This window comes from Canis lupus, chromosome 1 (genome assembly GCF_048164855.1).
Source record: "Canis lupus baileyi chromosome 1, mCanLup2.hap1, whole genome shotgun sequence".
Lineage (NCBI taxonomy): Eukaryota > Metazoa > Chordata > Mammalia > Carnivora > Canidae > Canis > Canis lupus.
In genome coordinates, this window is record NC_132838.1 from 25,351,434 (window position 1) to 25,379,324 (window position 27,891).

A 27,891-nucleotide genomic window follows, 5' to 3' on the forward strand; every position below is an offset into this window, starting at 1 on the left:
GACGTGGTGAGGGGCGGACGCTCCGCCGGCGGCCCGGGCCGGGACCCGCTGACCCTCTAGTGCCCTGCGGGCGGCGGACAGACAAGGGTGGGCGCCTTCCCCGCGGATTCCACGAGGCCGCGGCGTGGGGAGCAGAGCGCTGCAGCTCATGGGGCTCGGAGGGCGCCCTCAGGACAGGGCTGCTGCGGCCGGGACAAGGGGACCGCGCAGAGGTGGCCGGCCAGCCTCGGGACGTCTCGGGCTCCGGGCCACTTGCAGCGGTGGCTCCGCGGGTGACCGCTCTGCACACACGCCTGGCGCCCTTCCCGGTTTGCTTCGTGTCTTATCACTGCAGGGAGGGCCCAGCACCCCAAGCACTTAGGGCTTTGGCCCTCTGCCCTCCAGCCCTCCTGCCACTCTCCCCCTCCACTCCCTTCCCCTCAGCCCACCTGAGAACCCTTGATTCTGAAGGAACCTTTCCTTTTCTCCACCCCCCTTCTTCCCTCCCCAAGCCTCTTCCCTCCCTTTGACTTTTCCCTTCTCTCTGGTTCGCCACGTGCGGTCTGATCAGAGCAGCTGTCCGGGCCCGTCGGGTCGCGGCAACCCTTGACGTGACGACCCCACGGGGGACAAGCTAGGCCAGGGGCGCGGAGACAGGGCAGGAACCACGGCCTCCGTTACATAGAGCCCACGACCAGCAGCCCCGCCACCTGTGCCGCCACCTGGACTCAAGTCTTCCAAGCTCCTTTTCCAGACCTCATGGGCCACCACCTGACGACAGTACCCGAGCGGAGGGCGGCGGTATGCGGCGGCTTCCAGCCAGTATTTTGTTGTCTTTCTCCTACCATAGATTATAAAAATATTCCAGAGGAAGGTACGAACAATAAAAGAGAAGAGAGAAAAAAAAAGAAAGGGTGATGGGTGACTTAACTGAGCTTCCTGGGCACACACAGCCGAACGAGGGCACCACAAGACATCAAACCGATGCCGCTGGACTCTGCGATTACAAGAGCATTTCCTCTAAAATAGGGTCAGGACACTTCCAAGGAACCAGAAGTGATCGTCTATTCTTTTTTTTTTTTTTTGATCATCTATTCTTTGTCACATCATGTTGAGAGCACAGAAGCACTCAGTCCTAAGAGAGAGGAAGGAGGCCTAAGGGATGTCTTCCAAAATTGAAGCTGCTTAAGGAAAAAACCAGGTGAGTCTGCTGCAAACTGAACCACGGAGATAAAAATGTGCCTTTTGTTTCTTTACCTGGCAAGGTTAAAACACCCAGATACATTATGCCTTTAAAAAAAAAAAAAGTTCTAAGGCAAGGGGAGTAACTGACATTGTAAAATAATGCATTATTTTGATGATAAATTTGAAAATATATTCCTTATGAAGCCCCATTTGTGAATTTCTTTTATTTTTTAAAAAGATTTTATTTATTTATTCATGAGAGACACAGAGAGAGGCAGAGACACAGGCTCCACGCAGGGAGCCCGACGTGGGACTCGATCCTGGGACCCCAGGATCACATCCTGGGCCGAAGGCAGATGCTCAACTGCTGATCCACCCACGCGTCCCTATGAATTTCTTTTAATATTCTCCTAAAAAAAAAATAAAGGATAACAATCCAAAAATTTTCAGAGAATGAAATCAACATACAGATGTTTCCTAGCCTCAAAAATTATTTTATCTATAAAATCCCTATGTAAAAACATCCAGCTAGTTCATTTAGAGCAAAGAAATTCAAGATGATATTCAAATGGGGGATAAAAAAGGAAACATCTGCCAGGGGTGAGAGAGAAGGCACAGGTGCATCCCCAAACACGGCGACACCACTCATAGTGTCAATGTCACCGGGGGCCTTAACCTCAACCAGGAATGAGTCTGTGTTTTCTCCAGTATTTCCATAAAGCTCCTCAATGTGTTAGTTAGATGAGAGGACAGGTGAATAATTCTTGTGGAAATATTATTTCATGATGAATGATGTTGGACTGTGTCTTCCTCAGGAGCCTGGAAGATGGCGCAACTTGCAGAAAAGCTTTCTGGATTCCAGATATGAGGTGTGCTTTTTTTTAATTCTTTAAAGATTTTATTTATTTATTCATGAGAGACACAGAGAGAGAAAGAGAGGGAGAGACACAGGCAGAGGGAGAAGCAGGATCCCCACAAGGAGCCCGAGGTGGGACTCGATCCTGGATCCCGGGTCATACCCGCAGTGGAAGGCAGATGCTCAACCGCTGAGCCACTCAGGCGTCCCGGTCTTCAGCTTTTAAAAAACAAATTTTATTTATTTGACAGAGAGTGAGAGAGAGAGCAAGGAAGAGGATGAGAGAGCGCACACGAGCAGGGGGAGCAGCAGAGGGAGAGGGAGAAGCAGACTTCCCACTGAGCAGGGCTCGATCCCAGGACCCCGAGATCATGACCTGAGCCGAAGGCAACTCTTAACTGACTGAGCCACCGGGTGCCCCAACTAGTCTTCAACTGATCACTGGATGTGGGTTTTTCCGCAAAGGATGGTGAACAGTTGTCTGCTCTCAGTAAAGGCCAGGCCAGTGTTCTCATCTTTGTATCCCATGCATCTAGCACAGTGCTTGGTACCTGGTGAGCACTTACTAAATACATGCAAAATGTGTAAGCACGAGACCACACTCTGGAACTCTGGAACTCTGGAATGTGATGCCCAGGACAGTGGTTCTCAGAAAGTGTGGCTCCCACACCAACAGCATCAGCATGAGCATCCCCTGGGAACCCAGGAATGCGAATTTTCAGGCCCATCTCAAATCTACTGGATCAGAATCCCTGGGGGTGATGCCAAGAGTCTGGGTTTTCTGGAGCTCTCCAAGAGACTGTAATGCATACTAGAGTTTGACAACTACTGACCCAGGGAAGGGGTGGCATTTCAAGGCTAAAATATCCAAGAAGGGGCAGCCCGGGTGGCTCAGCGGTTTAGCATCGCCTGCAGCCCAGGGCACGATCCTGGAGACCCAGGATCGAGTCCCGCGTCGGGCTCCCCGCATGGAGCCTGCTTCTCCCTCTGCCTGTGTCTCTGCCTCTCTCTCTCTATGAATAAATAAGTAAAATCTTTAAAAAAAGATTAAAATCTCCAAGAAGAAAATGAAAACACATAAAATGTTTTGATATTGCCAGGTTCCTAGGCAATCAGATCTCCCCAGGTCTTTCCTTTCCCATAACTGGACTGGCAACCGCTTTTGTCTTTTTGGTTAGGGGAAGTATAACACTACAGGGACACTTACACATGCGGGTCCACCCTACGTTTCTAGGCACCCAGACTGGTGCAGATTGAACAGCAGCACTGAGTATTTTAGTGTTTGTGAACACATGTGTGTTGAGTATGTAGGTGTGTTGTAAATAAACAGAGAATCAGGAAGCCCGTACAGTATCTCCAACTGACCTATTCAGAAAAAACTGTACGATGGGAAACAATTTTCTTTTTTTAAATTGTAATTTATTTTTTTTTTTGGGGGGGGGAACAATTTTCTTAGAGACTCTTGTAAAGTCACCATCTCGTTGCACGCACAGTCTGACTTGCAACGAGACCACAGAGAGAAGCGATGCCATCTGCGAACAGAGGGCCTCAGGGAAGCCCTTGCCGACACAAGCCAGCCTTCCCCTATTTTCCCTGTGCAGGGCCTCTTTTTGATATAGTTTTACTTATTATTATTATTATTTTTTAGCAATCCATTATTTCAAGTTAATATTGTAACTGAATCGACTCCTTCTCTCTCTAACGTCTCTCCTTTCTGCTCATTTCACATGCAGGCCTGATTTCTTCAAGAATCCCAGAGACAAAGGTAAACATGTGGACCATTCTGTATTTTGAGTTTCCTCCATTTCCATTTTGACTCAGCACTCACTTTTATCTGTAACGGAGCACCTAGAACTTAGAGCCATGTTAATTAATGGTGAATTTTAAAAGAGAATATTGAGTCAAAAGATATTAATGATCAATAGAAAGCTCTACTTGTGAACACACTGCGCGCACACACACCCATACACACATACACACCATGTTTCTCTGGCTGAATAGAGCCAAGTTCCTCTTTATATCATTTCAAAAACCACATGAATGTCACAGAAAAACTGAGGTCAAGAGGGCATTTAGGTGCTGGAGGAGGTAAAGATAAATAATGCACGGAAGGAGGGCGAAGCAGCTTTTTACTTTAATTCTCGTACTTGCATTTTAGTTAAAGCAACTGGCCGGTTCATCTTTAGTAATTATTCTAATACATCTCATGATATTTTCATAGAACTATGTTACGTAGTTTTTTTTGTTGTCATGTATGAAGGATATAAGATCATCCATCTATTAAGTCCTAGCAGATAAATCCCACAAGCTTCCTGCCCTGGCTTCTTCATGCAGATGAGTACGTAATATGCAACTGGAGAACATTCTGGAAAAATTAAAACTTTTCTTCTCAGAAGCCGTTCTGTGAACTTCCTACTTGAAATCTTTAGGTTTTAGAACATTCAAATGAAACAACTATTTTTCTCTACATTCTAGGTTTGGAAAATGATTCTCCTTACCTGATGTTCTTATTTCCTCTCTTGTTACTTTGCATTGTCTGCTTTGTCTGAGCTCAAGTGATCCTCTTTTAAAAGAAAAAAAAGAAAAGAAAAGAAATCAAACAAGGAAACTCAAGGAATGAGATACTGCTTAATATATGGGTAGGGAAGGAGGAAAGGAGAAGGACAGAGGGGAGGGGAGGGAGCTGGTCTGTGTGTCCTGGGGCTCTGAGGCTTTCCTTTCTTTTTTTTTTTTTTCTTTTCTTCTTTTTTTTCTTCTTTTTTTAAAGTACTAAAATTACTTTATTTTGAGAGCTCTCTCAACTTGTCATAGTATTTTTAATTTGCTTGGTGTCATTTCTTGAATGCTGTCCTCAGTAAGAAAATTTTATTTATTTATTTATTTATTTATTTATTTATTTATTTATTTTTAAAAATTTATTTTTTATTAGTGTACCTTTCAATGGGACGACTGCTGCCATTGTCCGACCCATTTGGCTGCTTGGGAGGAAGACAAAACCCTGTGACTCAAGCCCTTCGTGGCTTCTATTCTTCACTAGGCACTTTTTTTTTCAACTCTGAAATGAGTTGAATTCATGAAAATGAATCTGCAATTTTAGCCTCAGTGATTGTGCCACACCCTCAGCTTTCATTCACTTTAATCCATTGCCTATTTGGGTTTTAGCTGGCTTGTACACCACGAAATATTTTCGGTTGGCTTCTCGAAGGGAAGAAGCCGGGGAAATCCGAGGGTCTGGAGGGCAAGTCCCTTTGGGAGGAAGCAGGTTTACGGGTACAAGCGGACCTTCAGCTCGTCTAGCTGATTCGTCCCATTGGCTTGGTTCAGTGTCGAGATATTTGTCTTCCAACACGGGGCTTCTTATTCTGTAATATATTACCAGGGATCTGCAATCTCCACACAATTTAGCACCAGTCTGAGTTAAGTAACAGATATTTTAGTTGATGTAGCGATTGTGCTCACATGTGGAGAGAACCTGGGAGAGCGAGCAGTTGTCTGCATCGGTAAAATTCATCACTAAAATTAAACGTTTTAAAAAATAAATAAAAAATAAAATTAAACATTTTAATCTTCCTAATGGGCTCCAACGGGGGACGGAGACCACATGTGCTTTTGAAAGATAATCTCCTGGAAGAGCAAGTCTGTACAGAGGCTTAATCCAATCTGGGGCAGAAGTTCTGTTGCCAAAATTACTAATCATCGAAATGAAGCTTCTTGCTCATTAGCACGTGCGGACCCCCTTCACCTGGAAGGAGCTGCTAGTCCCTGTGGCCAGGGACAACCCACTCCTTGTCCCCTCTCCGCGCCTCAGCATCGGAGGCTTTAAAAAGCCCCCTTTTATTTTTTTATTTTTATTTTTATTTTTATTTATTTATTTATTTTAAAAGCCCCCTTTTAAAAACAGAGCTCCGAAGGCATTGCCATTTACCACCAGAGACCACCAATTTGCACAGCTTGGGGCATTCAAGCCACCACGAGGAGCTGGTAACAGGTTTGCTGCGGACGCGTGAGGAGTGAGACCCTGCGAGCAACTCCTGCTCTCTCTGCAGCAAGGCTGACGGACTGATGAGACAGGTGGGCATCCGGGACTCGGGCCGTCTACGTGTGACGGGCATCACGTTGAGTGCATCTGACCGCAGGCACCGAGGCCAGACACGTACGAGGCTCGCTCTTATTCCAGCCAGAGAAGGAGCCTTGTCTGTATTTGCCTTTTCACTGAACCTATTTCACTGCCCTACTTGTCAGCTCAGTCGTGTGTGAGACATGCTCCGTCCTGTTACCTGGTGTCTCAGCAGGCGGCACAACAGAGGCCGGGGACCGTCTAAGAGGCCACGTAGGCAGGATGCTTGAGCGCCGTCGGGCTCAGCACGAAGCCTGATGCCCAGACCAGAGAATTTTACACTGGAAGCTGATCCTCCGTTTGGAAGGAAAGCTCTAAGGGATTTGGACAAACACTACAATTGGCCCGTCCCTTGGTTACATGGTGGACCAGGGAGCGCATCTGAAGGCGCTTGCTGCAACATTGCCCTCAGGGATGTTCTTCACTTTCTTCCCCACTACATGCTCTTACCTTAAATTTATCCTAAATCACACAGAACTAGAAGTGGCGCTGTGTAACCGCCGGTCCAGAGGCCATGAGGACCAGGTGGGAGGCGAGGTCACTTCGGCAGCCATCCCTCCCCATCGCCACCCAAAGAGAGAGACTTTAAAGGCTTCAAGATGGCAAGGAGCGTGGTCTATCTGGGGCAGCTGGAAGCCTTGTGGCCCGGCCAGGGCATTATGACCAAGAGGCTAAACAAGGTAGACGCGGACTCGGGGTCCGGTGTGGGGGGGGGCGGGGGGGGGCTACTGAGGAGTGTGGACTTACATGACCCAGGGGGGCTTTCTGATCAACTGAGTTTTTATGGAAAATGGGCCTTGTGGGAAATGGATGGGAGGAGGGCAGGAGGCGGGCGGACGGGCCCATCAGGCCCCCGGGGAAGAGGGGATGCCCGCAAGAGCGGGGCACGGGGAGAAGCGGGCAGGTCACACACAGACACAGGTGCAAGGCGGGAGCTGCTGGCCGAGGAGCATGCGCGTATCCAGGGCTCCTGGTGGCCGGAGGGTGACGTAAAGGGATCGCAGCTTCAATTCCCTTCACCGGTGGGACATTTATTAAGCAGAAGCGTGGAGGGGCCCCGAGAAGGCGGCCGGCAGAGCCAGAGAGAGGTGACCGAGCTCCGCCGCCCAGGCCGCGGGGCAGCAGCTCCCTCCTCGGGGGAGGCACCCGCGTGACTCGGCGGTGCTCCACGCGCTGGGCACCCGCAACTACTTGTTAAGTCAGTAAATGGGCGGAAACCACATTTGCTCACTAATAGTGGTCAAGCCCCGAGGGGCTCGGCAGTGGAGTGTCCGCCTCCGGCCCAGGCCGTGACCCTGGGGTCCCGGGATTGAGTCCCGCATTGGGTCCCCACAGGGAGCCTGCTTCTCCCTCTGCCTGTGTCTCTGCCTCTCTGTGTGTCTCTCATGAATAAATAAATAAAATCTTAAAAAAAAAAGTGGTCAAGCCCTCTAGTTTCTTCCTCTGTGTATCTTTGGATAAATAACAATGTCTCTTAAAATTTCGTTTCTCAGTTGAATCTGCTGATAACAAAATGTCTCCCCAAATAGCTCAGGGGTCAAACCACTGTTTTGGGGACTCTAACAAAACTTGCCATTTCCCCGGGTTACTCGGGCTCCCCAGCCACTTTCCTGGAACCGCTGAGTGCATCCCAAGCATCTGAAAGGCAGCGCCCGAGCCGCGCCCTTGCCAGGCCAGCACCTGAGGTCAGGAGGGCATCGCGGGCCCGGCCCCGGGCTGTGCGCACCCTTCGCTGAGGGCCGTCCCCTCTGCACCCCGGACCGTCACCAGCAGATGGAGGCCCACATTCTTGCCTCTGCCCGCTTCATTTTTAGAAAAAGCTGAAAGCATACAAAGGAGGTACTTTGAGGTCTTGGGTCGTGCGTGTCTGGGCCTCGGTGATGGTACCGCGAGTAGCCACAGCGTATGTGGGCGGCCGACGGCCCGCTCTCGGGCAGCCGTAAGCCTTGGATACGAGCCACGGCGCACGCTGTCCCCTGTGCTGGGGGACAGGCTAAGAGAACGGTGCAAGCAAGCGAGCTCCTGGGCAGGGAGTGCATCGAGGCTGGATACGGACATGGTGGCGGGCGTGAGGCCGAGAGATGCGCGGCCAGTGAGCACGGCCACGCTCCGTTCGGCGGGGGGTGGCGGGGGGGGGGAGTAAGTCCTTAAGGAAGCTCTGAACTGGCGGCGCCGTGATCCGCCCCCACTCATCCCCCGCCACGCACACGCACACGCGTGCACGTACATGCACACGAGATGCACAGCGGACCCGGCGAGCGTGGAGCCAGGTGCTCGATGCCAGCGCCGCCGGGAGGCCTGGGCCCCGGCCCGTCCACACCCGCTGCCACGACTCTGCACGGTCTGGTTTTAACCACCGGGTACCTGTTTGGGAGCCAACGGAACCCACAGAACCGAAATTACCGGGTTCAAATTGCTGGACCAACTTTAGAAAAGAATGAATAGGGAGTGACCAGTAGACAACACAGAGCCAATGCTCAGATGCCATCCCCCAGCTGCACGAGGTCTGGCTTCTTTGTACCGCCCGCGAGCTCCTCCTTCACGCCCCAGGGCCAGGGCCGCAGCGAGCCCATCCGGGAAGACGGCGCGGGCCTCGGCCGAGGCCCACAGATCACCGGGGAGACGAGGGAGACCAAGGCCGGGAACGCGGCCCTGCAGGGAGGGCGGCTCAGCAGAAGCGCGTCGTGCGGAGCTCAGTCCAGGTATCGGCCGCGACGCCCCTGCGCTTGGCCTGTCTCGGAACGGAACACCAGGCGCTGTTACATAAAAGGCGAAAAAAATAATAAAATAAAATAAAATAAAATAAAATAAAATAAAATAAAATAAAATAAAATGCGAGCTTGTAACAGGTTAAGGGGGGCTGCCTCCCTCTGCGGAGGGCTCCCTTGGAAGGAGAGCTGTGGTTCGTTGAAGGGCATCTTAGGGTTTCAGAAGCCAGGAAAACAGAAGAGCCTCCACAACTGTTCCTGGGTCCTGAGCCCGACAAGACCCCACCCCCCCCAGGACCTGATCCAGTCAATCAGGAGAGGAGGTGAAGGGTGCTTGATGCCAGGAGAGGTTCAGAGATGGGGACAGTCATCCCGTGTCCCCGTTAAGCTGCCCCAGGGCTGGCCATCCCCAGGTTCCTGAAGGGTCCTCTCGACAGCTGAGTCCCGTTCCTGTTGTCGTCTAAGCTTATACCGAGAGCATCCTTGCCAGCAGCAGCCGACCCCTGCCAAGGACCCTCCTAGGCCATCTGGGGGACCCCGGAGCACTCCGCAAGCGGGGACGCTATTGCACCCTCAGACACGGAGAGCTCCAGCGACAGGGGAGGCTGGAGAAGCTTGCAGGAGACTGAGCCAAGGAACAGGGCACAGATGCACAGAGACGTGCGGGCACACGGGCGTCAGGGCGCTCAGGGTCCTGGGGTCTGGTGAGGAGCACCTCACGGCCAGGAGCTGAGACTCCTAAAGTTACCCCGAGGAAGGGCCCAGGGGAAATGAGACCTTTCTGAGCCAAGAATGCATGAGAAGCGCAGCATTGACACTGTACATTCGTTTACAGCTAACGCGCGGCGAACCAGGGGACAGGAAGGGAACCCTTGATGCGACCTCGCCACCCGTGGTGTCCAGCACCGGCTCTGCTAACGGCCTGTGGCACGGCGGGCAAGTCGGCTCCGGCCACGTACGTACGGCCCCCGATGCCGTACAGACAGACTGCCTTCTACAGATGCCCACGGAAGCATCTGGAACTGGGCACCCATTTTTCTATAGAAAAAAAAAAACCCATATCACAAATGGTGGGCGGGTGCCCCAGGAGGCCTTGCAAAGTCTTTATAATATAGGTAACTGCAGCACATGCTCTAGGCAGGAGACGACTACACATTAAAAAAAAAAAAAAATCAAATGACTATGACTCAATAATGACTTATTTTTTTTTTAGTATTTTTTCTGGATATCTCTCAATTCATAAATCACCGTCATCATTTTAAACACACACCATTGTATCACTAATTCGTAGCGACTTGGGGTCCACTGTGATCCTCAACTCGAAAGAGCCAGGCGACGTCTAAACCGGCCACTGTGTTTTCACCGGTTCTATTTTGATCTCTGGTACATATCCTCACCGAATTTCCGCTTGGTTCATCCCACCAAAACCCAAAAGTGGCTCCAAAGCTAAAAAGAACGCAGTCAGTTAATTAGCCAGCAGCTGCTTTCATGATCTGCGACACGCGTCCGCAAACACTGTGTGTCACTGTCACTTCCCAAGGGGATTGGTGCCTTCTTCCTTTGAAGATCAATACTGATGTGCATGTCTTCCCTCCTCTACGTCCCCTCCAGCTCATTCTCTGGCATCACACACGGCAAACCCTATTTGGAGAAGGGCAGTGAAGGAGATGGTGGTGGCGATGACACGCGCACGCGTCTGGCAGGTCACAAGGCGAGACCAGCCAGTCATTGTCACCTCCCGGGACAAGCAGGGTCTCAGACTAGTTTATCTGCTTTTCAAGGTGTTCCACAGGAGGATACACAGCTATTAAAGGTAGAAAATAAAAGCAACGTGATCATTCATCAAAAAGGTGATGCAGCCAATTGCTTTATTTAAAAAATGGCACCTAATTGGGGATCCCTGGGGTGGCTCAGTGGTTGGGCGTCTGCCTGCAGCTCGGGGCGTGATCCTGGGGTCTGGGATCGAGTCCCGAGTCGGGCTCCCTGCAGGGAGCCTGCTTCTCCTTCTGCCTGGGTCTCTGCCTCTCATGAATAAATAAAATAAAAAAAAAATAGCACCTAATTGAGTTTACAGCAGGAGATTTAAACTGAGAATCCATGATGGACTTCAGGGGTGTGCAGACCCCATCATTCTATGTGAAGTGAAGCTTGGTGTATTTGCGTTTTCCTGAGGTGAGAGTGGTTGGCCTGTATCACACTCGCAAAGGCTAAGAACCACAGGCCATTAGAGATGGATCCCCCCACTTGATCTCTTGTCCCGCCGAAAAAGGAGCAAAAAAGCCCTGACCTCCCTCTCCTCATTCTCATCCCAACCTCATCTGGGTGCGGAAGGTATGCAGATATGCAATTTTGACCTTTAAACACATAGATAAAAATTTAACCATAATTAAAAGCTGATATCTTTAAAGGTAGATCGATAAAAGTTGTAGCTCAACTCTAGGGGTCACAACGGAAGAGCCCATCCATCCAGCCATGAATCAGGAGCAAGTAAAAATTCCAGAGTGAAACTACGCTAAGTCCTTACTCCCTTTTTCACCTGGAAAGGAGGGGAATCCACTTTCAGGTAACCTGATTTTGTTGGCTCAAGAAGTACGCCTCACATAGCCAAGCTCTATTAGAACTAGCGCACAGCAAATCAACTTGCGACTGATGTGCAGCCAGGAGTCTTCCTTATTAAGGTTCCACTTATTCACGGAGGAGGACTCACGCACCCCCAGGGATACTGCACACAACAGCCCCCTTCTTCTTCCACGCTCTCTCTTTCCCTCACTATCACTAAGAAAGAATTCACATTTTCGATTTTAGAGAATAAGGAGATCTTCACTTCTTATGTTTTCTTTCAGGATTTTTCTCAAAAGTTGAAAGAATTCACATTTTAGATTTTAGAGAATAAGGAGATCTTCACTTCTTATGTTTTCCTTCAGGATATTTCTCAAAAGTTGAAAGAATTCTCATTCATTTGGGGAATATAAATAATAGTGAAAGGGAATAGAGGGGAAGGGAGAAGAAATGTGTGGGAAATATCAGAAAGGGAGACAGAACATGGAAGTCTCCTAACTCTGGGAAACAAACTAGGGGTGGTGGAAGGGGAGGTGGGCGGGGGGTGGGGGTGACTGGGTGACAGGCACTGAGGGGGGCACTTGGCGGGATGAGCACTGGGTGTTATTCTGTATGTTGGCAAATTGAACACCAATAAAAAATAAATTTATTATTAAAAAAAGTTGAAAGAATTAACATTTTAGATTTTAGAGAATAAGAAGATCTTCACTTCTTATGTTTCCTTTCAGGATTCTTCTCAAAAGTTGAAAGAATTCACATTTTAGATTTTAGAGAATAAGAAGATCTTCACTTCTTATGTTTTCTCTCAAGTTGCTTTTTTTCCTAAGGACAATCCACAGAGTCCTAACTCACTCTGGTCCTATTTCTAACTTACCACATTAAAAAGACGGGCCTCGGCTGAGCAAAAGCTTCTCACTGGCATCGCTAGGTGTCCCCCTGCAGCCCCTCCGAGACTCAGTACTACAACTGCAGAGTAGTTAAGTCCCAGTTCTCAGAGGCTGGTGAGCATGCTTTTCCTTTCTGTCTTTCTTTTTTTTTTTTTTCTTTTTTGTCCATTACACAACCATCGAAATATCAGTCTCATTTCCCAAAGTAATCGGATTTCCTTCCAGCCGACGTAGGCAGGGAATGGCATGCCCAAGACTTCACCTTCCCGCCATGAATCCTGTTTGTGTTTACTACCGTATCTGCTTCAAATTGCACAGGTTGAAGACTTGCAGAAATAGGAATCTGGTTTCATGTAAATTCAGACACTTAAGAAAAAAAGCTAAACCACAAAGTGAACCAAAAATGCTGCCGCCAGGATATTAGACACAGAACGTATTTGTTAAATGTCAGGTCAAGACATCCAATGGTATTTTAAAAATTAATGCTACGGATTCCTTTCCACGGAAAACGACATATTGTTCTGCTTAAGGTTGACAATTCTTTTAAAGCCGGGTCCTCGCTGCAACCTAACAGTGCTCAAGGCCCTCCCGCGGGCCTCCCTCCGGAGACTCCAATGCCAAGTTGCGGGCATCCTTCACTTGACACCGCATGTCCCTTTGCATATCCTCTTGCTGCTGCCTTCGATAATGACGGACTCATCAGGTGTCTCCTGTTTCTCACCCAACAGATCGTGAAGCTTGGAAGAAGGACCTGGGAGCCTGCCATGGACAGAGGAGTAAATCCCGTCTGTTAAATCAAAAGAGGATGAGGTCTTGACTAACTCTAGACAGCACTGATCATCCAACTCATAACCTTAGTTAAAATAACTTAATCCCAATCAGGAAGGTTTACAAACAATATCAAAATGTGACCTGGTGAACATTAAAATGATGGGCTATCAACGAGGCAAGGACTTGGGGATGAGGAATCTACTGTCTTGACACCTGCAGCAACTTGCAGGGGACAAATATCCTCCCCAAAGACCTCCCTTTAAATGTTTCCTTTGTATTTCTGGGAGTTTTCCTTTTTTGAAATGTATAATCAGTGACTCAGCTGGGGAAGGGACAGATGGGATGATACATCATACCTCTTCCTTCTAAAAAAGCTTTGTGCTCGAAGGTGTTGTATGGGGCAAGAAACAAAAGGGGAAGGGCTTCTAAAGCAAATACTCCACTGGAAACACAAGCTTCAAGCTCTGGATTCTTAACCTTTTTTGGCTGCTGTTTGGAACCCAGTAGAGTCTGCGTCAAGAGCAGCAGGGAGGTCTTCGTTTCTAAGACTTGATGATCGTCTGTGAGGAGGGTCTGAGAACACCTGCCACAATGGGGCCCTCTTCTGAGTTCTGGCATTTCAGAGGGCCGAGCTGAAGATGTGGTCCGATGCTGATGCATCAGCATTGATGCCCAGGATGCTCAGGACTATGAGCCCTGAGATGGGAAAGTGTGAGGGATAAGCCAGACCACCTGGCAGTTCTGCACACCTTGCACAGTAGACATCTCTGGCTACCAGAGAGAGCTTCGGTACCAGATGCAGGGTGGGGAACAAAGACGAAGACAACACAGTTCCTGTCCCAGAGGAGTCGGTGCTACGGTGAGGGAGATGCCCAGGCGGGTGGCTCACAACGTTACAAGGCTCCACAGCAGCCCGTGGACGGTGGAGACACCAGCCACCCGACCTGGGCCGGGGACAGCACCGGAGCCGCGCTGCCACAGCTGGCTTCACCCAAGAGCTGTAGTCCAGCCACGCTCTGCTTTCGTCCTTGGAGACTTTATAATTACTACAAAAGTAATCAGGTAACAGGCAGACAGAGCAGACGACAGAAGAGCCGTTATTAAATTTGATAGTAGTCAGATGGAGCGTTGCGAATCTGGCCATCTTACAGCTCTCATACTCGTCAACGCAGAGAAGTGAGCGTCACAGGTGACAGGAGGGGGTCATGTCCGCTAGGTGGTCAGAGCTGAAGCTCACCTCCATGTCTTCCCATCAACAGGCCAAAGGGTCTCCAGCCAAGACTTTGCATGGAACCCACGGACCCCAAACTGAGTACAGACGTCCGTCTGGAGAAGGTGTGGCTTCTTCTTCACGAAATTCTTAACTGGGAGATATTGCCATGAGGACATGAGACGGAGCATGTCAACTGTAAGGTATCTGGCTTCTCTTTCCTGCAGAAGATCTAAACCTGTGGTCTCACCTTCATTAGCTGAGAAAGTCCTAAACACGGGACACTGGATGTGTGTCATCGGTCTCTCGCTCCGAGTTGGCTCCTCTGACAACACCCCTTCCACCAAGTAACTATTACACTCCTGCCCTATCAAAAATGAGTTCCGATCCCATGTTTATGTTGCTTTACGTACACGGATTGTAAGCAACTTACATCTATCCTTGTGACCTCACTTTAGCCCAGGGTACGCCCAAGGTTTCTATGGAAAATCTGAGGAAAACTTAATAGGGGAATCGCCGTGAAACAAAACTTTCAAAGCAGCAATTCCTTCATGACCGGACAGTGTACTTCCCAGGGTCCTGTACTAGGCACCCGTGCAGGAAGGAGCAGCTCCGTCCATCGGGCAATCACACATGCATCCCGGGCTTCGCCGGGGCCTTGCAAGTGTGATTTGTGCAGTTTTGTACCCTCCGTCCTACTTTTAGCACGGGGGAAATGCAAGTCCTTCAAGGAGAACACTCACCTCCAGCATTGGTGAAAGATTCCCCATTGCGAGGGCTCGTGTGACGATGGTCACTGCTGGCTGAACAAACAGGCTACCTCCAAGACACCACCAGCCGGTAGAGGATTTAGCGGCCCTAACCTCGGGAAAAGACGCTAAACTCTGGGCGCTGAGAAACAGTAGCAAGAGGCATGACTTAGGAATCGTGAAACGACTCTTGGGCGCGTCAACTTTGCTCCCACTGACTGTTCCCTTCTCTGCCTTCCTGCTGGGGGCTCTTACTCTCCATGCACCGAAGCACAGCAAGGGACCAGGAGAGCCTCTTGACAAGGGCTGCAGGATCCTCTAAGGCAAATGCGAAAATGAGCCAAAAGGCTGAAGGGCTCTCTGACTCCCCTTCCCTTCCAGTCCCAGGCCCGCAAGCACCGTTGTCTACATTCACATCCTCAATCAGGTCACAGGAGCCGAGGGACTTTATGACGACAGAGTGGCAGTCGGCTCAGAGGGTAGCCAGCGGGAGGATGTGACGGGGGCTCATTTCTTCTGATACTTGAAATCCATCATAAAAAACTAACTTTTGGGGGCGCCTGCGTGTCACAGTTGGTTAAGCGTCCAACACTCGGTTTTGGCCCAGGCTGCAATCTCAGGGTTACAGTGTCGACCCGGGTCAAGCTCTGCACTCCGAATGGAGTCTGCTTAGGCGTCTCTCTCCCTCTCCCACGGTGCCCTGTGCTCTGTCTCTAAAATAAATATATCTCTAAAAAAAAAAAAAAAAAAAAAAAAACCACCATAACTAAACCTTTTTCACTATACTCCCAAACAGTTAAAACACTGACCAGGTCTAAAAAACGAATCCTGTATCTTCTTCATCCATCTTAGCAATGATTAAGGAATTAATTCCAGTTTATGAACAACCGTCCTAATTTTTGTTCAGAATTCTGAGCAACAGTGGCTTGTGCACAGTATCTGGCAACCTGAAACTACCCACAAAGATCACCTACGATTTTAGAAGAACACGTTTTCTGTGATTCTGACAAAGATTAAACTCAGGGCTCATCTCTCTGGCTGCCAGGGACAGCAGCGGGCGCAGAGCGGGCATGGAGGATGTGCGGCTTCTTGGCGGCCCCGTGCATGGGGGGCTGCGGGCGGCAGGGATGGCACTTGCTTTATGGGGTCGTGTTCAGCTTCTGTGCTCTATGTAGATAGGTCCTCGGAGGAGCTCTGTATGAATTCGGCGCTTCTCAGCTTTTGACAGCTCTCTGGAGGAGAGAGAGGACACGCTTCCTAACTCCACACTTGCAAAAGGCAGCCCAAGACCGCACCTTATGGTCTCCAGGGTGCTGCTCACCTCAAAGCAGTCCCGGCGGACGCAGGAGACCTGCCCGACCCCGTTCACCTCTCCAAGTGCAAAGTCAAGAGCATGCCCTTAAATCTACCCGGAGCTATGCTGGTCAGTGGCATTTCTCCACTCGTTAAATACTCAACTAAGACGTCGCTTGGCCAAGGCCATGCCACTGCCTTGCTGCCAGACCCCTGCCTTGCTTTACCTCCCGGTAGGCAGGAAGGTGCCTGGCTCAGCCCTGGGGGTGCTGTGAACTCTCCCATTCTCATGGGAGTCTTTGCTTCTCCCTGGCTTCTAGGATAGCTGATGTCTGGGCTCCCGTTTGGCAGCAGGCTGAGCAAAAAGCTGCAGGACAAGGTCACTTCATCCTGGACCATGTAGTGGCATTTTGAGAAGACCCGATACCCGGGGTAGGGCTCACGGTCGCTCACGCTGGCTCACGCACACGCGCACAGCCAGACTTCTGCTTCCTACTGTGCAGACCCTCCCGAATGGTCATATGTCTGTAATTCCTTTGTTTCTGACACAAAGTATTATGAGGGTCAGCTTGCCGAGCAAACCAAAATGTCATCTTCTATCACAGCCTTTTATTTTTCCTTCAGTTAGATTGAGACTGTCCTTCAAGGGCTTAATGATCTTTTCAAAAGAATAAAAAAAAAAAAAACCTGCAAAATAAAATACAACCCTCACCTCCACCAAAATACGCTGCTTCAGTCCCGCAGCTTCACTGGGATGGAGATCAGCTGTCTTGCCTCACTTATGCATAAGAAAGAAAACAAATAAAAATGAATACTCCTCTTTTCTTGGGGGGGGGGAGGGAATTCAATACGATTCAACCAAATCGTTGGTACAAGTATCAGTTATTATCAAAAGAGAAATTAGCTCTAAGGAACGCTAATCATCAACACAAGAGACTTAAAAAGTATTTCTTCTCTGAAAGACATCAAAGAGATTTTTAAAATAAGGTGAACACAAGCGGAGTCCCACTTACGGATTAGACTGGTTCCCAAAACTCAATGACAATTGTCTCGTCCTGAAACTGATGAGCACTTGTTCTATGGAAACACGAGTGCAATGGTTTACTCCTTTGATAGCTCGGCTTTATCACTGAGCTAGCATTTCAGGCCAGAGTCCGGGCCCTGGGCTGGAAGGAGGGGCAGTGGCCATGAGAGGACAGAGGGACGGGAAAGTAGCTTCTTTATCTATCTATCATCTATCTATCTATCTATCTATCTATCTATCTATCTATCTATCTATCTATCTATCATCTATTATTCATTCATTCATTCATTCATTTTATTTTTATAAATTTATTTTTTATTGGTGTTCAATTTGCCAACATACAGAATAACACCCAGTGCTCAACCCGTCAAGTGCCCCCCTCAGTGCCCATCACCCAGTCACCCCCACCCCCCGTCCTCCTCCCCTTCCACCACCCCTAGTTCGCTTCCCAGAGTTAGGAGTCTTTATGTTCTGTCTCCCTTTCTGATATTTCCCACTCATTTTCTCTCCTTTCCCCTTTATTCCCTTTCACTATTTTTTATATTCCCCAAACGAATGAGACCATAAAATGTTTGTCCTTCTCCGATTGACTTATTTCACTCAGCATCATGCCCTCTAGTTCCATCCACATCGAAGCAAATGGTGGGAAAGTAGCTTCTGGGGGAGCAACAGGAGGCGCAGGTTCCACCAGCAGGGAGGAGGGAAGAAGATACTTGAGCTTCCACTACGTGCCAGGCTCCCTAAATCAAAGGCATTACCTAAAATGGGCATTCAAGACAATAAAGCCCTAATACTGAATCACTTCTCTTATCGTCCTATAATTCTTTTTATTTTTTTATTTTTATTTTTTTTTTGCAAAATCAGCCATAACTGGCTCCAAACCCATGCTCTGTCTACTACAACCTGGGAACCCTGAATCATGATTAAGGTCTCGTGTCCTGATGTCGCATGACCCTCTCCAGCTGTAATTCCTCCCTCCCCTTCCTTCTTTAACAAGAGAGGGGCAATACCCAGCCTCTCCTGACAGCCAGGTATGGCCGTATGATGACCTGGCCATGAGATCTTCACAGATGCGTTTTGTAGGACTTTAAGGAAGGATCTTTAAAGGAAAGAAGTGAGCGTCACCGTAGGCTCTGTTCTTCCTCCATGGTGCAGCCTACAATATGGGTATCGTGGGTGGTGTTCCAGCAGCAATCCTAGACCATGAAGCAACCTCGAAGTTGGAAGCTAAGTGCTGGGGGGTGGGGGGTGGAGCTGGAAGAGAGAATAGACCCTGGGTCCCAAAGGACTTGGTGGAGTCACTCCACCACGCTACCAGCCCCATGCTACCTTGATCCAGAACTGTTTTTTTTTTTATTTGCTTCTTTTATTTTTATTTTTTATTTTTTATTATTTTTTAATATAAATTTAGTTTTATTGGTGTTCAATTTGCCAACATATAGAATAACATCCAGTGCTCATCCCATCAAGTGCCCCCCTCAGTGCCTGTCACCCAGTCACCCCCACCCCCTGCCCTCCTCCCCTTTCACCACCCCTAGTTCATGGTCTATGTATACAGTGGAATATTCCTCAGCCATCAGAAACGACAAATACCCACCATTTGCTTCGACGTGGATGGAACTGGAGGGTATGATGCTGAGTGAAATAAGTTAATTGGAGAAGGACAAACATTATATGGTCTCATTCGTTTGGGGAATATAAAAAATAGTGAAAGGGAATAAAGGGGAAAGGAGAGAAAATGAGTTGGAAATAGCAGAAATGGAGACCGAACATGAGAGACTCACCCAGAACTGTTTTTAATGTGAAGGAAAAAATGCTTGTGGTTTTAAAGCTCTATTGTCAGATGTCTGTTGCTCACAATTCCTAGTAGGAATTATACCCAATATAATAGCAAATTCATAGCATTCTAATTGCAGTAAACAACTACGTATCTCCAAGAAACCAAGACATTTTCAAGATGGAGTTCCAAAGCAGCAGTTATCATTTTGTTAATCTAATTTGAAAATAAGCAAATATTCTAATATCTTGGCCAAAAAAAAAAAAAAAAAAGGTCTCATAGTTCTATTTTAAAGGGAGAACTTTCTCTACCGACATAACAACTATGATCAGTAAGATGAATTAGAAACCAGCAGAGGAAATTCATTTGCGTTCAGGAGAAAGAGAAAAATGAGCCCGGAGAAAATTCTTGGTTTGGTGGTTAATAGTCTCAAATCTTCAGAAAATTTCAATGCTGAGAAAAAAGGCTTCTAAAAGCTGTATAGAGTTTGAGAGTTTTTATTCTTATGTAGGTAGTTGGGTCTCCTGCAAAAGCATAAATTCCTCAGGGCTCCTGCAATGCCAGAGGAAGACCACGTTTCTGTGAGCAGGCCCTCCGGGGACGGCCAAGTGTGCAGTTCCACTTCTGGATAAACATGAACCTGAGCAAAATTAGCTATAAGAGCTTCTAAGCCACTAAGCCCGAATAGGTAAAAAGGCCTCATGTCCGTTTTCAACCCATTTACCCCAGGAATTCCAAGCAATTCAGATACCTCCGAAGTAGGACTCTATGGGGTACATACTTTTCTTCCTTTAGGGTTCTCATCTTAGCTGCATTCTTAAGGGCCGACAGTACCCGCAGGAGGGAACATCATTGCTAACACAGTGAGGCTCCATGATGCGGGGAATGGTTAATCCTGACCCAGACAAACCAAACTAACGACCTGAGATGAGTAAAAAGGTCAGTGAACCCCAAACAGGAAAAACTCTGAGAAGTGTTAGCAGCGTTCCTTCCCTTGCGGAATACGGACCAGGCGTGGGCTTGGTTTCTGCCTAGCTCCTCCTCATCAGCCGCGTGACTCTGGGCTTGAGTGTCGTCTGCAGTTCCGTGGGTCCAGCAACACTCTTCAGAGGGATGCCGAACTAACCAAATCTGCAGCACGTACCTAGCACACAGCAAACGTTCAGTAAATCTAAGTACTCCTCCCTTTCCGTGACACTTGCATATCCTTTGGGGCAGATGCTTATAAATAAAAAAGCAAAATAAAACACATTTTTAAAAATCTTCCTTTTTTTTTTTTTTTTCTTTTGGTGAAGGAGACTCACATGTCAAGGACAGTCTATGTAAGACCAGAGTACCACCGTGGTTACTGTCATGGGACCAAGACACACCGTCATCATTCAATACCTAAGAAGCACGCCAGGAACGACTGTTGTATTGAGAACACAAGGAAATGCAAGCCCATCACACCAAGCCGAAGACAAATGTTGGCCTCCACTCTAGTACTGTCCTGGCTTTTCAGAGACAGGGAAGCAAGTAGCTGCACCCCACCTTGTTCAAGGGCCTACCCTATTGCTTCTACACTGACTAGAGCTCCCGTCCTGAGGCCCCTTAGTCTTAGCCGCCAAGTGGGTATGCCTACTAGAGCCCCGGCCTAAGACACCTGTCCCTCCCTCCCAGGTGCCGTGCTGCTGGGGCAGGACCGTGGAGCTGTGTCTGTAGCCCCATTGAGCAGAGCGTGTGGTGGAGAAAATCCAAACACAGGTTTGCCAAATGAATGAAATGATCGACAGGTCGGAGTGCAGCACCCAAAGCTTTTTTTTCTTGATGCTGTATATGATGGCACCCAAGTCTCTTCTGACCAACACTGATGGAACTCTTCCCTTCGGACAGACACAAACCCTTTGGGCTCCAGGCAAACTGCATGACCTGACAAGTGCAGAGGAGCTCCGTCTGAGGAGCTGTGAGAATGGAAAGGACCACGTTTCCTCTCTTCACACAAAACTACGGCTGGGTATAGAATTGCGCTTCGGGGAGTGTAACCGTCTCTTGCCTCCAGCCGAGAAGGGTTCCGCTCACTGCACGACCCACCCCGCAGTGTCATCCCTTTTGTTCCTGTGCCTGTTGACGAGGGAGTACGGGGGAGCAAGGAGGAGAGTCTCAGTGCAGCTGGGCCGCAGGCCCCAGACCAGGCGCCAGGACAGTGGTCCCTCCTGTGTGGCTCCTGGGGGGGCTGCGCCCTGTCCTCACGGGGCTGCTGCGGCCCTGACTGCAGCCCAGTGCACAGAGAGCTCGGTGCTCCTCTGCGGCCCGGGCCTGGGTGCCCCTGGCCTTCCCCTTTATTAGTAGGCAACTGGGAGACCTGAAGGACCCTGCATTACAGAAGCCCTCAGAGACGTACAAAGCCCTCTGGGATATATTTTACGGGGAATTATGGTCACAGAAAGCCTATTTCTTGGGTGGTAGGTCTTTGTTTTACATTAAGACTTTGAGCTCCAATCATAACATGAGATTCCATTGCCTTTACTTTTCAGACAAAGACATAAAGGGTGAGACAGTCCATGTTCCAAAGTAGAAATACAGGCATGGCTGACGTGCATGGAGCAAGTTTCACTACCAAGTCCCACCGGCTGAGCCTCGCTTCTAACGCGTCTTTTTCTTTTCTCTTCTTTTTCTTTCTTTCTTTCTTCTTTCTTTCTTTCTTTCTTTCTTTCTTTCTTTCTTTCTTTCTTTCTTTCTTCTCTCTTCTCTTTCTTTCTTTCTTTCTTTCTTTCTTTCTTTCTTTCTTTCTTTCTTTCTTTCTTTCTCTTTCTTTCTTTCTTTCTTTCTTTCTTTCCTTTTTTTTTTTTTTTTTTTTTTTGTAGGGGGATGGTGTGGGCAGAGGCACAGAGAACAAGGACTCTTCAGAGAATTCGGGAGAGTCAAACCTAAGTTGTGCCAAGCCTAAGGAATAACACGTGCCTGGACTCTGACCGCACAAGCTACCGGGAAGTTAGCGAGGGAAGGTTGGACGATGGGACGGTGCTACAGTAGTGAAAGAAGGAATGGTTTCCAGGCAAACTGCCAAATCAGGAGAAACGGGAGGCAGGCGGTGAAGAGAGGGAAGAGATAGCAGGAGCAGGCGAAAGGTCGCTGGGGCCCCTCAGGGTCCATTTACTTGCTGCGGGTAAACACTGACCTAGTTCCCAAGAAGGTTTTAGGTTTGGGTTTTTTTGTGTGTGCGTGTGTGTTTTCGAAAAAAAAAAAATGGGAGCATATAAATAAGCTGTTTACATTCTCAGGAACACAAAAACTGAGGACAGCAGGTGAGGACAAGGATCTCAGAGCACTGATCCCGCAGGTCTTATCAGAGAAAGCGGAGCAACCCTAACCCAGAGGCAGGCGGCACAGCGACTGGCCTTGGTTTACAGACAGGAGGGAAAACTGCCAGAGATGTGTGATTTACCTTCAGGCACGACAACTTGCTCTTGCTTCCAAAGAGGATACTAGAAAAACAGCCACTTTCTAACCCAGAACGCTACTGCTTATTGGGGGGAGAGGGTCGAATTTCTTTAACTACCAACGGAAAGCATAGGGATGGGAGAGACCCGGTGGCTTGAAAACGGGCTGGCTATGATCTGGCTAAGAGGACTTAGGCCACACTCAGACACTTATTGAGGGTCTTGAAAGGCCGTCTGCTCAGAGATCCTTGAGAAGAGAGATCTGTTTCGTGGCTTTGCCACCGGCCATGGGGCCAGGCATTATGAGAACCATGGATCCTTCTGTTTATCAGCCCAGTAGGCATGAGCATCCATCCCTGCTGCCCTGCTGATGTCAGTGCCCTCAAGGGCTCTATAAGGTAGCTCCGTACCCTACGCTTCAGTTCAGCTGAAAAAACTAACATGGAAAAGCCACTGAAAATGTCATTTCCATCGACTTACCTATCCCTAAATGAGAAAGCTAGCTCTCTTTTACGTCCTTCCTTGTAGCATGTATCTTGAAAGCCATTCTTGCGTGAACAGATTTTTGAGAGTCAGGACACTCAACACTCACTAACCAATAATAACTAAGTTGACCCATAGTCCAACCACCCAGAATCTACCCACCCTTCCCACTAGCATCCGCAGGCAGGGGCTGCTACACAGGTTTTCATCTGGGGTGCCCCACCACCCGCTCAAAATTAAACTGGATTTAACTACCAACCTAAAAAAATGCTCTATGGATTTTTGGTTTAAAGATTTATTAGGTGTTGAGAACGTGCTCATGTTACCAAGATCATCATCAGGTATTCCAAAAACCCCTGAAAGATGGCTGTCATCCCCAATGATAGAAGTGTCCTTTTACTAAAACAAAATAAATAAAGTGAGAAGACCTGGTAAAGCTGTGGGTTCACGGAGTATAAGCTGCCAGGTCTGCCCCCAAGTAGTCAGAAAGGGGAAACAGAGGGTTAAGTCTCTTCCTCTCCTAACAAAGAACTGTACTAGTTACACTAGATCAAGCGAAAGTCTCAATATAGAGGGTAACAGTTGGTTCAAGTTTTACCTTCCCTTCTCGGTCTGATCTATTTTAAGTCTGCAGCAGAGGAAACTTGGCAGCTCGATGTTTCCAAAAGTTAGCATGTCACTTCCCTACTTCAGAGCACATATGAGGGCACAGCCTGGGAAGAACAGAGATTCCTGGGGTGGGAGGAGGGCAGGGGACAACCCACAACTAGCATGTCTTCTAAGTTCATCAATGTCCTATCAACAGCCTTTCCTGAAAGTTTTTTTTTTTTTTAGAGCTGAAATTCACTAAAAATAAATTTGAAAAGAAAAGGCCTTAGGTAAAGGGTGGAGAAAAGGGACAAGATCAGGTTTGACAGTTCAGGTCAGCAGAGCTTGCTGAGAGTTACTTTGTAACTCGAGGTGGCCCATCTGGGCCTCAGGGGTCCAGGATGATGATGACCTTGACAGCCCCTGGACCAAAAACAGCCTAGTTGTCATGTACTCTTTTGACGCCTACGAAGTGGGTAGATTATCACCTTTTTACAGATGCAGAAATGGAAGCTTAGAGACATTAAGCAACTTGCCCAAAGACACATCTTTTAAAAAGAGATGAAACCTGGGGGGGCTCAGTGGTTGATCATGGGCCTTAGACTCAGGTCATGATCCCAGAGTCCTGGTATAGTCCTCGCTTAGGGCTCCCTGCATGGAGCCTGCTTCTCCCTCTGCCTGTGTCTCTGCCTCTCTCTCTGTACCTCTCATGAATAAATAAATAAAATCTTTAAAAAGAAAAGAGAGCGAGAGAGATGAAACCACAGTTTGGAGGCCTGAACCCACTTAACCCCAAAGTTCTCAATCACTCTGTGATTCCAAGGGAAAGAAGGTCTCTGATGTCAGATGGGTGAGTAAAACTGAGGAGCTACAGGATTCTTATTGGATATTTTAGACTTTCCATTTTTTTTTCTTTCCTACTATTACTCATTGTTAGACATCCTTGGTGTTTTTCTCTAGTATAATAATACAATAATTATTTATAATTACAGGAGGATTACATAATCAGAAAAAAATTTCAGGTTCAGCTTCCCAAACTTAATTTCAGATTCATAGTGCATCCTCCTTGCACCGTTATCACTAAAGTAAAGAAATGTATATTTAAAGCCTGATCTTCCCTCATCAAATAAAGGTAAGTTTCAGTGCACGTGCTTGTGAATGGGTGTCCTCACATTCCTGATTTCTCTGAACATGATTCTTGAGCTGTAATTAGGACACCACTCATGATGATGAAGTACCCTTCCAACAAACAACATGACTCCTCTGCTCATCAAGTGTCTCAGCTGCAGTGTTTAATCACACGGCAGGAACCATTTATTTTCTCATATATTTCTCCTTCTTGAAAAATCTCTTAATTATCTCATTTGCTCCAATATAAAAATGGCACTCAAAAATTTAATCACAAGTGCAAAATCATAAGGAGCAGTAAAGTTGCATCTATCATTGAGAAATTTTCAAAATTCCAAATTGTATGACCCGAGGAAAAGTAACTGGGTAGTGCTCTAAGAAGAGTAAAGGACAGTAAGACACAGTAACAGAAGCACATCTTAAAAAGGGTAAAATAAGACTAATTATTGACATACTGTCTCCCAAAATAATTTTAGCTGTTCATTTCAGATAAAAAAATCTGAACACCTTTCAAATAGAGAACCTGACGAACAGCTACCGTGCAGGGTCCTGAATATCTGCTTGAGATATTCCCTGAGACAGTAAGATCTGGAAACTGAGTTTTATCCCCACCCCAAAGGTCACATGACATATCATAGCCATTGTAGAAATCAGGAAATAGGATCAAAACTCTTAGGGAACTTTCCTAAGGTCCCACAGATTGCATGCAGGAAACTTGGGACGAGGCTTACTGCTGTCCTTTATTCCACACAGACCTGAAGTTTCTTTGTTGGGAGAGCCATAGTTGTAGGTCCCAACTAGCTCACAGTTCACCTGCAGGCTCTTCAATGGGTAATTTCAACCACAGCTCCGCATTCTATTTCCTATATTGTTATCAAGCATATCAACAAGAACTACTGCTTCTTGAACACTCAAGACACTTGAAATTGGAGTCTTCTTTAATTAGTAATCTCAACATAAAAGGTTGAGGTTGAAAGAGGGAGCTCAATCTCATGGAGACCCTTTCACAGACAAACCAAGATGAACGCTGATTTCTTACGGGAAAAAAAAATTAAATTCAAAAATCATAGATAAAGAGAAAGACTATTGTTTTCCAAAACCAGTCATGTAGTGACCTAAAGATCTTTTAAGTGAGTCACTCAGAATCCTACTGAACCATATCTGAAATCCAAGTCCCTCAGGGTCCTTTAGAAGAGTCGTCAGCCCTACTTCTTCCCACTGGCATGAAGACTGATACTTCGGATGTGGGTCTCTTACAGAGCTGGCCCAAGTCAGTAGCCCCAGCCTGGGGAGTGGGAAACTACTATCTAGAATTCTGAGATCGTGCCAACTTATCTATCACAAACATTTGGGTAGAAGCCACAGAGAAAAACTCAGCAATCAGACAGATGCTTAGTGACTTGGGTAGTCACGTATCTTCTGTAGTCTCACCTGCACCACTTTTGGGGGTATAGCTGGCTTATGCCAGACACAAAATCAAAGGGACACTTTTGTCATAACCTCACCTTAATTCCCTAAAAATAGTTTCCTGGTTCCTCTATTTGTTTTGACACATAAATTTAGAAAGAAAATATAAGAACAAAACAGGAACTGAGGAGTCCCACTTTTTTCCGCTACCTGTTAACATAAAACCTAAAATGTACCCAGTACGCTCACAAATGAGCAGACCAAAGGACTGAACTTCTTCCTTCCTGCTAGGATCCAACACTCAGCCTGGCGGGTTGTGAGGTGGCAGGCTGAACATTTCACAGACGGAAGACTCAGGCATCCTGGTTGGAGGGCATCACGGGACTGCCCAGACATGTGCAGCCATCTCACAAACCACGCGGTCTTTGAGGTAGAAGAGGCTCACGGACTTCTAGTCAATTCCTGGGATGGGGAAGTTGAGGCCGAAAGAAAAGAAGTGACTTAGCCAAGGTCATTGAAAAAGCAACTTGTGGAAGTGCTCTCCCAACTCTGTTTCTTGACACTCAAGCAGTGCGATCCTGGTCTCTAGACCTTAAGGAAATAATAAATACATTATATGTACTCACGCACACACACACATATTTAGAAACTCCAATTCTAGACAAATAGAGGCTGATAATCATGTCGCATTTCTTAGTTGATTGACCTTAAACGTACAACTTGGCTTAAGTATCCAGACATTGTCCATGAATGCTATGTCAGGGTAGGTAACCACCTTTCTAGGTCTCTGCCATTCATTCATATGCCAAGGGAATGAGTAACAGGAGTGGCTACTAGCATTTCAGAGACCCCTGGGATGCAGGTGTTGTTCTAATCACCTACTAAATATTTAAGTCCTCCTTTGTTTTTAGTCAACAATTATGTATTGAGGAAAAAATGAAAATAGGGATTTTTCTCTTTCCTTAAAGAGACATTCACAGCTACTAAAGACTTGTGACTCAATCTAGATTCATTAATTACTTTTATCTATGATGTCATTTCACATGGGTCTTGTGCATAGTGGATACTACTGCGTTCTGGAGTACTGGTAGTGACGTATCTAGTGAGAGTAACACCACTTAACTCCTGAATATTGGCAAGACATTCCTGAGAAGAAAGGTATCGGAGTATCCACTGGGTAGTTGATGTGCTTCCCAATCCCATGATTGCCCAAGCTTGTGAGATGGTTGGCCGACAACTTTCTGTTGTTGCATGTTGGGGATGGGAGGAGTTACTCTTGGCAGAATAAGGGGGATACATTTATTATATTAAGTCAAATTACATCAGAACACGTATCCTTAGTTACATCTGCTAACAGAAAGTAACACTGGCATATTCTTTGGGAATTCATGTATGATGCTATTATATATTTTTCATAGTTATAATGTATTTAACCATTATACAAACTATTTTGCATTTCTGAGAAAACACTAATATGCAGGATTACTCAAAAACACATGAAATCCCTGTAGGTATCTTTCAGCTAGCCAATAAGCACTTACTATGGAGGCCCTATATGTACCTACCCTACTAGAAATAAAAATTTGCCATATCAAACAACTTTCAGTTGTTACCATATCAAGTGCTGCCCATTATTCAGGTTTTGCCTACATAGATTATAGCTTTCCTTTTTATTGCTGCTTTAATGCTCTATGAGCAAGCTGGAAGTATTGGGTTCAGAACAATGTCTTCTTCCACAATCTTCCTCTTCA

General features: G+C 47.3%; 1 protein-coding gene across 20 annotated transcripts in view; it reads right to left on the reverse strand.

Moving 5' to 3' along the window:
* LDLRAD4 (low density lipoprotein receptor class A domain containing 4) overlaps positions 1-27,891 on the reverse strand; it is a 387,098-nt gene that overhangs the window by 42,709 nt on the left and 316,498 nt on the right. The window contains exon 2 of one of the 20 annotated variants that reach the window (XM_072823381.1): positions 4,519-4,583. The exons of 18 other annotated variants lie outside the window; for them this stretch is intronic. The gene's annotated coding sequence lies outside the window, so the exon portion shown is untranslated. Of the gene's footprint in view, positions 1-4,518; positions 4,584-27,891 lie in introns of those variants that run through there. One more of the 20 variants, XM_072823354.1, reaches the window with a different exon arrangement.